The 14205-nt window shown below is 37.5% G+C and overlaps 1 protein-coding gene across 9 annotated transcripts in view; it reads right to left on the bottom strand.

Moving 5' to 3' along the window:
* The window catches only part of LOC128696139 (uncharacterized), a 118500-nt gene extending 105998 nt beyond the window's left edge, over window positions 1-12502 (bottom strand). For 3 of the 9 annotated variants that reach the window (XM_070094870.1, XM_070094879.1, XM_070094871.1), the window contains exons 1-2: window positions 12414-12484; window positions 11602-11995 (exon numbers count right to left, since the gene is read on the bottom strand). The gene's annotated coding sequence lies outside the window, so the exon portion shown is untranslated. Of the gene's footprint in view, window positions 1-11601; window positions 11996-12391 lie in introns of all 9 variants that reach the window. The other 6 variants (XM_070094878.1, XM_070094876.1, XM_070094873.1 and 3 more) reach the window with 5 other exon arrangements.
* Between the last annotated feature and the right edge of the window lie 1703 nt (window positions 12503-14205).

Here is a 14205-nt window from a genome sequence, read left to right as displayed (position 1 = left end):
TACTTAATGCAAAATTTGTTTTTAGTGGTGAATTTTACACTCAAAAATTTGGCATGTCAATTAGGCATCCTTCTCAGTCACAAAATCCCTAGAAATTTGTACATGGAAATTTTTGAAGTCAAACGACTAAAAAGAATTTTTCCTGATAAGACTAAATGGTACAGATATGTGGATGATATTCCATGTTTCATGCCTAAGAATAAATACTTAAACGTTTCGAGAAGAACAATAGCCAGCTGTTGAATAAGACCCATGTGTAAAGTACCGTGCTCATCTCCACGTCCCTTCACGAGGACGCTCTTGATACTGGTGAGCTGACACAGGGAACTAGACAAAGCCTTTATATACGAAGGTTATCATATACCATGAGTAGTATATAGCAAAAGTATTATCTGCCTCATTATATCATTATAATATAATGAAGGGATAAATCTGTTCAAAAAATTCACGTCACATACTCACAATAACCCTCTGTAATTACCTTTTTTTATTCGAAATATAAATAATTATAGCAGGAGAGAGGAGGCCGCTGTCACCCACCACGCCGTCAACTCTAGATAAAAAAAAACTGTCCACAATGCAGTGTTATTAAATTATTTAAATAATATAATTACAGCGTTTTTATGAACCCTGACAACATCAGGTGTAGGCTTGAGTAGCTTCCTGTAGCGCTGCTAATGAAATATGAAGTCTAGTCTGAAATTAAAAACATGAAGAGTTTTCTGACATGTAATTACGAATAACACACCAAAAATTATAATAGATATATATATATATATATATATATATATATATATATATATATATATATATATATATATATATATATAAAGCAGGCCTACTGATATATAAACTCGCATTAACTTGTAATGATCAATTGTCAATGGATAAACAGAAGGGTGGATTGTGGTGGGAATGGGACGAAGATAACGAACTGCACTGTAGCCAGCGAAAATTCCGAGACGTCCTAGATCATTTAGTAATCACTGTCACATACGTCAGGTTCCCAGTAGCACTGGACATGTCACTTGTGATGTGAACACATACGTGGCTGTGACAAGCTACAGAACTAATTTAATTTTCCTTCCGTTTGGAATACCAGTTACACGAACAGTATACATATTAATACATTCACAAACAAGTGGTTTTAATCAAATATATGCTAAATTTGTAAAGCTTATACAATCCTTGGTGAGTAAGAGGCTCTGAGAATTAATTCAGGATTAAGGTACCCTGCTTCGCCTCACCTGACTACAGTATATAAGCCACGTCTACGGCCCTATTCTACAAGACTGATGGACTGAACACATCGACTCCAGGCTGAGGGACTGATTACCTCAAACTACTACTCTTCTTACACCTTTCTGCTTTGTATTGGACTGATGAAGCCACTGTGTGGCGAAACGTTTCCTAAATGAAGATTCCCATATGTTACACAAGTGTCTCAATCTTCATAAAGGTTCCCTTATTGAAATTTCAACTGGCAAGTAGTCCGAGATGATGACAGGTAAAAATGTAGATTAGTTCTAAGTTGAGAACTGAGGGGTTTCAACGAGCCTTTGCTTGAAAGTATCAAATGGATGACGTGGCTTAACCTAGGCACTGATCTTTCTTTGTTCTTTGTGGGGTATGAGCTCTTATTGTTATTCGGATACCACCCTCTTCCTCTCTTCCCTTCAACCCCCCTTTCTCTTTCTCCCCCTCCCCCTTTCTTTTTGCCTGCCTGCCTGCCTCCCTCCCGCCCCCCCCCTCTCCCTCTCCCTCTCTGCACATCCTTGGAAGCTAAGTGCTCGGGTTTTTCCCGATTTGCATATGGAGTGATGGATGGTTTCCCGCACCCTTATAGCTATCCAGACCTTTTCAAAATTCATCCAACTGAGACAGTTTCTTCACCGTTCCACAATATCTTTCAAAATTACTGTCAATAGGAATTTATTTTCCAAACATCCGTCATGTATTAAATATATTTGTTAGTTAATTATATTTATGGGAAATGTTAAATCTGTATAGCCCTTAAAGAAGTGCACTGAGAAGGGTGAGCGACTCTTGATCCAAGAAATTAGACCTATCATCCCTTGCTTCGAACCTGATTGTCTCCCATTCTCCCAGTCGGTGTAAAACGCCTACAGGTTTAGGTCTCTTTTCCCCTTTCACTCAAAGTGGTGGTGATAGTGTGTGAATCAAAGAGGGCATAAAGCAACTTCCCTTCAAAGGCCACTCAACGGCAAAAAATTAAATTTTGTGTTTGGTTGAGTTTCGAAAAAAAAATGCTTCATGTGTATTATTTGCAGAATATACCGGCAAGTATGTTAACACACGCTAAGTGGTTTATCACATTTTTCTAAGACTTTTCCAAGTGGAAACTTTGAAAGTTTATAGTTAAGTGGGTGAGCATGGCCGAATTCAGTACTTCTTGGCTGAGCAACATTACTGCATGTGTTGTATCACACTTCCATCTCTATACCATACGTCTCTATGTATATGCTCCTTTTTATGCATTACACTGAAAATTTATAAAATCCATGGTGGATAAAACGTCTTAGTAAATTGTATTAACCGCATACAAAGAGCTCACGATATTTACTTTAAATATTATACTAAGCGGCTACTGGCGACTTTACACAAACTCTTGTGAAATTAACACGTGAGTGAATGTTTTCTAACAAGAGACAGTTTGTATTTATGTAACAAGAGTTAGTATTTTTAGAGTGATTTTATGATCTAACATCCGTATTTGTGTCTGAGTGATTATGTAATTATGAACAGGACGGGATTTGTGGCCCTCATTACATTTCGTTGATTTCCTCTCGATCGAAGTCTACACCATTTTTTTCCCACGTTTTTATAGCTTAGGTTAAAGTAAATTAACCTAATTGTGCTTAATAATAACCCATATGGAGAAAGAAAATTTGCTGGACTGTATATTTCGATCCCCTGCTGTTGCCTTCTTCAGTTAAGCAAGGGCAAGTGTTTATTAAACTTTTAGTTTCCCTAATTGTATGTATAATTAGGTTACACAAAGGAAATAATACAACAGAGCGGTGTGGTGGTATGCCCACGTATGTTGTTTAGCGACAAAAAGGCACTTACGACAAACCAAGACTGAGATAATGTTTCGCCCAAGAGCTTTAAATCTTGACCTAATAAAGTTTTCCAAGAAAGAAACATTATCGTATTAATTAAAGGCTTGCTCTTTTCTATATTTTTAATGCTAATATCCCTTGGCCTTTTTCCGGTAATATTTTAACGAGTGGACCCGTAAGAGTGGACAGTTTCGGTCACAGGACTACAAGCTCCAGTTAGCGGGTCATCATATGACCAAGATCCGTTAATTACAGGATCATCGTGTAACCAAGACCCGTCAGTTTAGCCGGTTATATGACTACGACCCATGTCAGGAAACACTTGTCCTGTTCCTTGACGAATAAATACCACTACCTTTTGGCCTCGCAGACGCGCTGTTCATGCTGGTGGAGGACGAGCAAGACACAGCCTCCCTTTTTGCAGGCGAATAACCGGCCCCTTATTAACGCTTTGGATAGTTCGCTCTGAAATTATTCAAGTGCTACATTTTATAGCCCAGATATGGAGCGTTTGGCTCACAACCCAAAAAGCCTGGGTTCGATTTCCGGGTTGGGCGAGACGCATGGGAAAAATTGGTATATTCTTCATTGTTTATGTACCAGTCAGAAGGTATCTGGGTGCTAATAAACTGCCATAGATCGCAGCCTAGAAGGCGGTAGTATATCTTAGATATGGAAGGGCTTTGAAATGAGCTGTGCTATAGCAGGATCATAGCTCTATACAATGAACTGTGCAAAACAAGTAGAGGAATTAGTGAAGAACGATGTTTCAGGCTGCTATGTGTTAATCTATATAATGTAGAGGTTATCAGTTAAGAGCATATAGACAGGTTGAGGTATAGCCTGAAGCTGTGGATTCAAATTCTTAAGATATTTAAGCCACCTAGCTTCCCCAACCCCTGTTTCAAACTTGGACACACATAATCGAAAATTATTATTTTAATTTTAAGGAAGGGGGGTGAACCGGCAAGCCAGTGGAAGGCCTCTGTCAGATGACCAGCAGCTCCAGTGGCGGGTCATGACCCGCGTCAGGAAACAATTGTTCTGTTTCCTGACAAATCTTACCTAACCTTGACTGGAACACACAAATAATAAGCACATAGAGAAGCTTACGGTGTATATTATGATGAATGTGAAAAACCAAGTATTACTCGACCTATAGTAAATAACGAACATGGTGAAAATTGCTTAAAAATGTAAGAAATCAACATTTGAAGATATGAGAAGAAAAAACTCGCCAGTGTATATACACTGAGCGTTCTCTCACTTTGTGCATATATACAAACAGGTATATGCATTATAGAAAATGAGGGGTGACCTTAATTCAGTGTATATACGCCGAAAACAAACGAACGCACCCCCCCCCCCCACACACACACAAAATCTGTATTTACAGAGACTTTGCTTTCATCCTGATTTGAAGGACTAAAGTATGCTTGACTTAATGACCCTCGTGCAGTCGACAGTTGACCTTACAAAGCAAACAGCCAACTGAACTTGTGTAAACAACTGCAGTCTGCACCAAGAATAAGCTGCTATCGTGGGATTCAAACATGGTTGTATTCTTCGAGCGATAGCAGCAGTGATGAAGCAGAACTGAAGGAGCATGAGGGACTGAACAGGATTGATGAAACAGGGAGGTAATGGATATTTGATCTGATGCAGCATCCACGAAACTCGTGTGGCGTCAGGAATTTTATATTCACGCGGGCTGAGCTACAGTTGTGGTCTACCCACATACAATTCTGTGTGTCTGAATTGGTACAGTAGCGCTGAACTTGTAACTGCTAAGATGGCGGTTCGATCTTCAATATACATTACGTAATGTACTGCGTTCACCATACGAAGAAAAGAAAGTGTGAAGCAATTAAAAACCCAAACATGAAACAATGGACGAAATTTCGTTCCGTTCTCAACCATCATAGTCTATTTTAACTTAATAATTGTGCCGGACAGAGCCTAGCGTTTAAAGTTGTCCGTTGAAGGTATGTTTTGTCTGTGAAAGTTCACGACATGGTCTAATTTTCATTCACTTTCAAAAAATTTTGCTTTCTACCCATTATCCTGAATAAACACAGGTTAGAAAACTGTTGAAAATATATCTTTTTTGATGACTCGCTTTATTATTATTATTATTATTATAATCAAGGGGGAAGCGCTAAACCAGGATTATACAGCGCCTGGGGGGGGGGGATGTGGAAGGCATTCAGGCTTAATTCGGGGAACTGGAGCACAGATCCAATTCCCTAAATCAAGATCCCCTCACCAACATCAAGGAACCTTCCTTGAGGGGTTGATGACTCGCAGAGATACATTAAGTAGTAACGCACTCTTGGGAAAGGAAACTTAATATAACTTTTCCCACCCGAACAGCATCATTGCCAACACAAGAGTGCAGTTATTTAAGAATTGTTCCAAGGTATAAAAGATGAGTCACAATAACTTAATGTCTTATGAATATACATAATACGTTACTAGAATACGTTAGTAATTGGGTGTTATTGAGGGAGGTGTTAATGAGGGAGGTGTTAATGAGGGGGGTGTTAATGAGGGGGTGTTAATGAGGGGGGTTGTAGGCAAAGTCAAGGCACTGATTTTAGTTAAAAATAAAATCCTCGTCTAATAATAAAACTTCAATTGAATTTCCCTGGAACGGAGGATGTGAGTATGGGGGATGGGGTGGTCATGATGAAGGGCTTTTGATCCCAGAAACTAGATCCATCCATCCTTTACTTGGATTGAATTAGTCTTATACAGGCGTTGCACCCCCCCCCCCTTCCCTCTACGGGTTGAGTGATTCCCCACGAATGCCATATTATAATTAATAAAAAATATTTTCTTTTAAAAATCAAACCCTTTGTATCTGTGTTAATATAAATCTGCATTAAAGTGAAACCTGATTTTTCTTTTAAGTACCAAAACCTACTTGGCGTCGCATCATCGCCGAGAGTTTGATGGGGTCGTAAAAGCAGGTACATTTGCATGTAAATAACACTCAGGGCTGCGGGAGGATGAGAGTGACATCCTCGTCAGCGCTATTCACAGCTATGTTTATGTGTTTTTTATCGTCCCCTGTGCTGTGTGTATAATATATAATATATATATATATATAATCACTCTTTTCTAAACTATATTTAATAACATTGTCGCAATTAGTTTACTATTGTTTAATGTGATATTTTCAACCGCCACAAAGATCAAACAGTATTACGGCTTCAGAACTAATTATCGAAAATATTGCTTAACTTCTTACCAGAATAACTATCAGTAAATTAACACTATATAAACAGCTGAAGCTTGGTTGCCCCGACTGGTTCTTAATACCTGGTTTAGGAAAATTAGTGTTTATTAATATCGTAATGACTATGCTTACCCACCTCGTTGACAAAGTAATTTAAATAAACAAGATCATGGCAAGACTTGATTAAAACAAGGGTTCGCTCGTGAAAATCTTTATCGCAACTCTCCTCGACAGAAACACCGTGTTTATAAAGTTTCTCCGTCTTCTCATCACCATTATTGTTGACAATGTCTTCCAAGCCATTAGGATCCCGTAGAACCTCCGAAGAAACACGGACATTATTTTGAATCTTATTTCTCTCACTTAAGTATAACGCTGCCATTCTAAGCAAAAATACGAGGCTGCTATTTTAAGCAAGAAGAATCCTTAGCCTAACTGGCTATTAGCTTCGCGCGACCGTCTGTTGATGACCAGACTTAGGATTGAGCCTGCATTACTACTACGCCTACTGCTACAAACGCTGGATGACCCACACGGGTTTGGCGTTTCACATTACGAATGCACTTCTTGTAAATATTTTACGTCATTTAGCTTCTCTTTCAAATACATTAAGTGCAGGATACATAATATCGACATAACGGAAAAATTCCTAGCGAGATTTCGAGATCTAAATATGCATTAAAATTAATTTTAAACTGGAAAAGTTAAACCCGTAAGAGTCATACCCACCCAAGGAATGAGGGAGGGTAGCTTCAGTTCCTTGGATCAAGAGTTGTTTACCAGCATCATGACACTCCCTTGAAAGATATAATACATGGCAAGCACTGTTTCAGTTCCCTGCGTCAGTACGTTACCATCAAACGTAATACATTTGTCCCTGAAGAAGCATTTCACATTGCTCGTCGTATACAATTCAGCGCTACTTGAAGTTGTTTGGGTGTGAATGTACCTATAAATTTAACGCACTATTGCCTTCTGAGTCGACTAAACTGCAGACTTCTTGAGTCATAGATGTTTCGTGTACCTGATAAATATTTATTATTACTGATATATATATATATATATATATATATATATATATATATATATATATATATATATATATATATATATATATATATATATATATATATATATATATATATATATATATATATATATAACCATTATTAATAATGTTATTGGCATCAATATATTGCTCTATTAATGATTTTTTTGAAACATACGCTAGAAACTGCAAAAATAAAAATAAACTCATCAATATCCGGAGTCTTCCTTTAATGGCACATTACTACCATTGAAAAACAATATAAAACACATTAACTCTTAAGCACCTATACGAGAAAAATTAGGAGACTTTCTTCTGGTGGCCCTTAGGATGTGGGGTGGAAGGGTCAATGTCCTACATGGTAGGTAGGTCTTGTGTCAGAAATGTGTGGTTCCTATTTTCTGCATGTTAGGGTGGTTCCCTTGTCTTTTTCATATGTATCCATTCGATACATATTTTCATTAGATACATATTTATTAGAATTGCAATAAATATTTTCCTAAATAAGTGCGGCTCACTCTGAACACTAAAATCACTCCAGTGTTCAGTTAGTAGAATCATTACTTGTAATATGTTATGGGGTCAGTCTAGAATTAAATGCTTCAATTTGTTTTTACACCAAATGATGAAATGGTAAATAACTTTGAAGCCAATGACCTTCCAAGAGATAAAATACAAGCAAGTGAGAAGTGGTCGCACTGGACACTGCCCTGTGAAACAGTTCGTCCCTGCTAGATCTCTCTGTGTGGTGACCATTTAATAAAATCTGAAGTATGAGCATTGTCATACATGAAAGGAATTGTAGAATTCATTGACAACATGCTTAGAAAATGCTGTAGAAATAGGGTAGGACACGGGAATTCCATTCCTGTGAAGCGACTACACAACAAGTGTATGGAAGTTCCTCAGTTGTGGGTTTTCTGAGGGTCTGACGAGGAGTATATTGCTACCACTTTAATCAGATTATTTTCACCCCATCCTAAGAATGGAATGAATCGATCTATCATGAAAAGGAAAACAGAAACGTATCAGTCTTATTTGCACCAGTAAAGAATAGCAAACACTCAGACCTACAAGAGAAAATGCCTGTCAAAGAAGAGGCCTTTTGCATGTCAGCCTCCCACTATGAACTATGAAGCAAAACAATGATTTTAAACCATAGCATGCCATTTGTAAGGAGATTTTTGTTCATGAAAGTTTAAATTTTCAAAACTAAAACAACACCTTGAAACAAAGAATGCAGTTGAATATTTCCAGAAGAGGAAACAGGAATTGAAACTCAGTACAAGTTCATATTAAACCAACCACTGTTAATGAAGCACAGCTTGCATCACACTGAGTTGCATACTACATTGCAATTTTGATAAGCAGAATATACCCTATTCATTTGCCGAGAAACTTATTCAAGCCACTTTGGCTGAGTAAGTAAAATCTATAATGATAAGTCTGCATACAAGTTAAAGTGCAGCTCTCTTGGTTATGTCGGTGTCTCGGTGGGTAACTATTGTTGCAGAGGATTTAGAATTCTAGCGGGTTTCACGTCTACAGTCTACTAGAGAATTTGCTTTCAACTGGAGAGCAATGTTACTTCTAATTGAGCGGTACTGTTGATTTATGTGAGATGCGTACGGCAAGACGATATTACAAGACTTACCATGTTGTTGACCTTACTAAAAAATAAGCTCATACATACACACTGCTGCATGATTTCGTGGTTGGAAAATATAAATTAAACACTGCATAATGCAAAAGGAATTACACGTGATGGTGAAGTAAATATGTCTGGAAGAACTAGTCGAGTTGTGACAAATATTGATAGCAAGTAACGATGTTACTTTGAACCACTTTTGTTCCTTTTTAAGCCTTGGTTTCCAAGGGTACTAACGATAGTTTTATCGTGGTTCCGAAAGTCGTGGCATAAGGGATTAACATCACTGAACGAAGTTGACTGGACTCTTGAGAGGCTTCTTCGAGAATTTTTTTCTGACATATTTGTTTTATATCTGGATATTGAAGATGTCTGCTTTACCAGAATTTTTTTTTAATATTTAAAAACTTACTAAATTTGAGGTTACAAACAATAGAGAAGGATTTTATCGTCACTGAATAAATCAAAGCATTTAAAACATTACCACTGCTGCGGCAAGACAGACTTCAAGTTCACTCTAATTACTGTATTAATGCAGCACACTGTTCAGTGTATCGGAATAATACAGTAACAAGATTTGACCAGCATGAAAGAACAAATTTTAAGCGAAAACGAAAGTTCCTATGCAAATACATTTCTCAGTTTTGTCTTCGAATTTTTGTAACCATTTTCTAAAAAAGATGTTTGAAAACTGAAGAAAAATCACTAGTTAAGTGATTCTTTTTTCTTTTAGGATGTCCGAATCTACCGTAGATTTGAATTTAACACTTGAACTACAAAATGAACTGCTCCATCTCACAAGTGACAATATATCTAAAATCATAAACAAAATTTTAACATTTGCTTTATCTTTTGGATCATTGTTCGAAAAAAAATATCCATTATAAGTAAGATTACTGTTTGGTTGTCGACTTTTTTTATGAAATGTTACAAATCATATTTGAAACAGGATTTTTTTTTCACCAAGATTAAGTTAAAAACCATGGAGATAGAGTCAGCAGTGCGGCCCATGTGTATAGCGGTATCCTGCGAGCCAAATTGGGCCAAACTGGTAACGTGAAGATCTACCCGTCACACGGAACAATTAGTTTCAAAATTGTTACTAATATTATTAGTTGTATATTTAATTATTACCCTCTTTCAATGAACATGCCTGTTATTTTTATTTTATAATCCACGCCAGAAATTTTATTAGACTTAAAATGGTTAAGGAGGAGGCGAGGTTATGCGATACTGCACAACCTCACTGCCTCTTTGAACAGTGAGGTCTTACACCTAGAATCCCGACCCGAACTTGCGTTGCGAAGGTCTTAATAGAAAGCATATGATTCACAGCTCCAAAATGAAAAACCACAACTTTTCAGTACTAGCAAGAACTATGACGAACTGCTATGAGAAGCATAGCTAATGAAAAACTACTGGAGTGCTATATGCCGCGTGCGCTTACTGCTTGATCTTTGAAAGATATCACATTCAAACATTGGCAGCTTCTCAGTTCTTACAAACTTGTTTTTTGACGGCGAAGGGGGATTACATCTCGAAAATGTCTCTTAGCACCCCAGCAAACTGTTGCTAAGTCAGTACTGTTGTGGACAAAATTGGGTTACTACTGTTCTAAAGAGAAGGGAGAGTTATGGCTATCTCACTTTGAGAGTTAACACTCAGTAGCCTAGGAATGAGGCTATCTTTATATAAGTTCACGGAGGGAAGGTTATGATGTCCTTAACTTACAGTTGGGTTGGGGGGTATACAAAAATTAACCAAGGACGTGAAGTTAAAATAAATGTATATCATAATCAACTAAGATATAACGTCCTCCACGGCCAAAACAAATGTATGGGATCTTAAGTATCCACGTCCACTGGGAAACAAAGCTGGGAATTATGATGACCTCTTGGCACGGTGAATATTTGTATTAGCAATTAATCCTTTTCATCCTTATTACGAATATTAGTAAACGCGATACATGCTGACGTTTTGAAACAATATCAATGAAAACAAGTGTAAACCATGCACTTACCTTAATGATGGCGTGCTGTCCCACGATGAGTTATTAGTTCTCACTTACCTGCAAGGTATACAACAATAATTAATATACTATGGGTTAAGCATAAATTTTCAGTTACAGTATTATACAAGATTCCCAGTCCCTGTTTTACCCTTTAATTTGCACCCTCAAGAAGTATCCCAAGTTATTCCCTTCATCCCACACTTTCAAGAAGTATCCCAAGTTATTCCCTTCATCCCACACTTTCAAGAAGTATCCCAAGTTATTCCCTTCATCCCACACTTTCAAGAAGTACCCCAAGTTATTCCCTTCATCCCACACTTTCAAGAAGTATCCCAAGCTATTCCCTTCATCCCACACTTTCAAGAAGTATCCCAAGCTATTCCCTTCATCCCACACTTTCAAGAAGTATCCCAAGTGGAGTAGTCGGTCTGCTCCTTGTTTCTTCAGGTATGCTCAACATATAAACTGGGATTTATCACCCAGCTCTTGGGTTATGCCACATACACAAATCTAATAGTATAGTAAAACTGAGATTATCATCATCATCTCGGTATCATATATGAAGCTCACCTTCCCATGATGGCAGATGATGCGCTGATGAAGTGCGTTGCCAGGAGAGGATGAAGCCTTCATATCTTAGTTAACTTAAACATGTTAGGCGAAAGTAACATGTTAAATCATGACTTGCCCTCAACACTGCCCATGACAACTTCGTAGCACTTACCAACATTTTTGTCAAACACATTGATAGTAAATCTTTAACAAGCAACACTTGTCAACTCTTCTATCACCACTTTCTCTACCGACACTTTGATCAAGCTACTACACTTGTTACCAACACTTTTGTATGCAAATTCGTCAGAAACACCTTTGTCAGCAACAGTGCAGTATGAACACCTCTTTAGGAATATTTCTGTGGGAATATTTCTGTAGGAATATTTCTGTATGAACACTTGTATAAACACTGAAATATTGAACACTTATAAATACCAATTTTCTTATAGACGCTAATGCTTAGATATTAACCCTAGACTCCAGCACCTATGAAACAAGGATCACACTAGCACGTCCCAAATGCGCGTTTGCTTCATTAACACAAATACACGGATAACTAGGGCAAAGAGGCGGAACTGTATACACCAAAGGGAATGACAAGCGTATATACTATTTCATCCAGTATTTAAGTTATTAAATTATACTTCCATATTAGTTGATTTTGTTAGATTAAAAGCTTTCCGACAACACAAGGGTCATTAATGTTGCGTGTCGAGAGTATATCACCGTTCAAGGGCACTGTAATCACTAAAATGGAAATTAAAGTAAATTTTGTGTATATACACTAAGATACACACACACACACCTCTCGGTGTATATGGACACACCTCTGTGTATATAACTTTGGGTGTTAATGTAGAGCAGTGCGACTCGATGACCCACACACAGTCAATGGAACTGGCACATAGAAGGCAAGGAGCTCAGACAAGTTCAGTTTCGGATCTCCAAAGCAGTTAATGAACCACTTGGGCCGAGACCTTGACCCGTAGCTGAACACTAGTTGCCCATTATTAGCATTAACCGCGGTAAGCAGTACTTAACATTCATATATTTATGCTGCATAACTACAGTATAACATGCTACTTGAAACATGCCTAATGCTTTTGTCTGTTATTGGAAACTGGTTTGTACTTTACACGAATGATTCAACGTTTTCCATTTCAAACCAGTAAACTTGGCAATGAACTTTAAAAAAATACTTTCAAATCAATTTCGTTATTATTATCTCTGCTTTGGTTATTTTTTCTTTCAAATTAACTTATTAATTTGAAAGAAAACTTATATATATATATATATATATATATATATATATATATATATATATATATATATATATATATATATATATATATATATATATATTATATATTATATTATTGTAGCCGCGAACGAGTGGTATTAATCAATAACAACAACACTGCGACTACCAAGGAGTCGATCCCATATTGCTTTGGCCTGCCTCACGGTGAGCGAAAATTCATGGCGCTCTAGTCCACGGAACCGTACAATCCTCATTGTGTGGTTCAGTGGACTAGAGCCTCATGAGTTTTCGCTCACTATGAGGCGGGCCAAAGCAGCATGGGTGCGACTCCTTGGCTAGTCGCAGTGTTGTTGTTATTGATATATGCAAACAATCGCAGACAGGCTATCTTAACTATGCAAGACAAGCCACAGGGAGGTGGAAATCTTTAGCGCAAGTACTTTCACACTTCTCAGTGTGTTATCAGGAGCTATGCAGTGATGCAAAGCAACAACTGAAGGAGGAAAGGGAAGTTTTCTCAGAGTAGCGCAGTGCAGGTTCGTCACCTGCCGCAGCCTCTCTAGAGATAGAGGTTGTCAGAATTCTAATTCATTTTTATTCCTCCTTCAAAGTTTCGGTGCCATAATTTAAGATGGGATTTTCTGATGTAATTCTCTTAAAGGAAGGCACAGAGTGGTTTTGCATTATATGTGGCACATTACAGTTAGCTAATTTTATTGAAGAAATAACGGTCTTGTTTTCCTGTGATTACTTGAGAAGGCCTATTAACGTCAGCTGTAAACTTTCACTGCTGGTGTGTCTTACAGATGGTGAGGTTTCCATTGTTATTGAAATTTGTTGGGGCTAGTTTGCTAAATACATTTAAAAAACTAGGGGTATCATACCGTTCTCGATTACTTCTCCCATCTTGCAGAAATTAGGTTCTCTAAAATAAAAAAAATCAGACCAAAAATATATTCTTACACTACTGCAAAACATAAAAACAGCAACATAATTACGAAGAGAAAGCTTTAAGATAGCAAAATAGTACATTTCTCTGTCATTTAGAGGTATAAAAGATTCGTATTAGTATGCCCTTCTGTCTTAATTTTCTGTGCTATTGCAGAAATATTTTCAGCGTTTGACTGGGATGAGTTTTAAATAACAGGATCTCTCCAAGGTGTTGATCGTTGACCTTCTGGGAAGGTGTAATTTTAGCTCCTTAAGTCTATTGGAGAGAGTTGAAATACAGCTTTTCTGCTTCATAAGAGTACTGAGATATAGCTACTAGCGCTCTTTTGCGAGTTATTATTTTCCTGAGGAAGGGCTGAGCACGCAGAGGTCATACAGTGCCTAGGGAATGGGGAAACATTAGTGCT

Source organism: Cherax quadricarinatus, chromosome 48 (genome assembly GCF_038502225.1).
Source record: "Cherax quadricarinatus isolate ZL_2023a chromosome 48, ASM3850222v1, whole genome shotgun sequence".
NCBI classification, from domain to species: Eukaryota; Metazoa; Arthropoda; class Malacostraca; order Decapoda; family Parastacidae; genus Cherax; species Cherax quadricarinatus.
The sequence above is the reverse complement of the archived record's forward strand: the minus strand, read 5'-3'. Positions and strand labels throughout refer to the sequence as shown.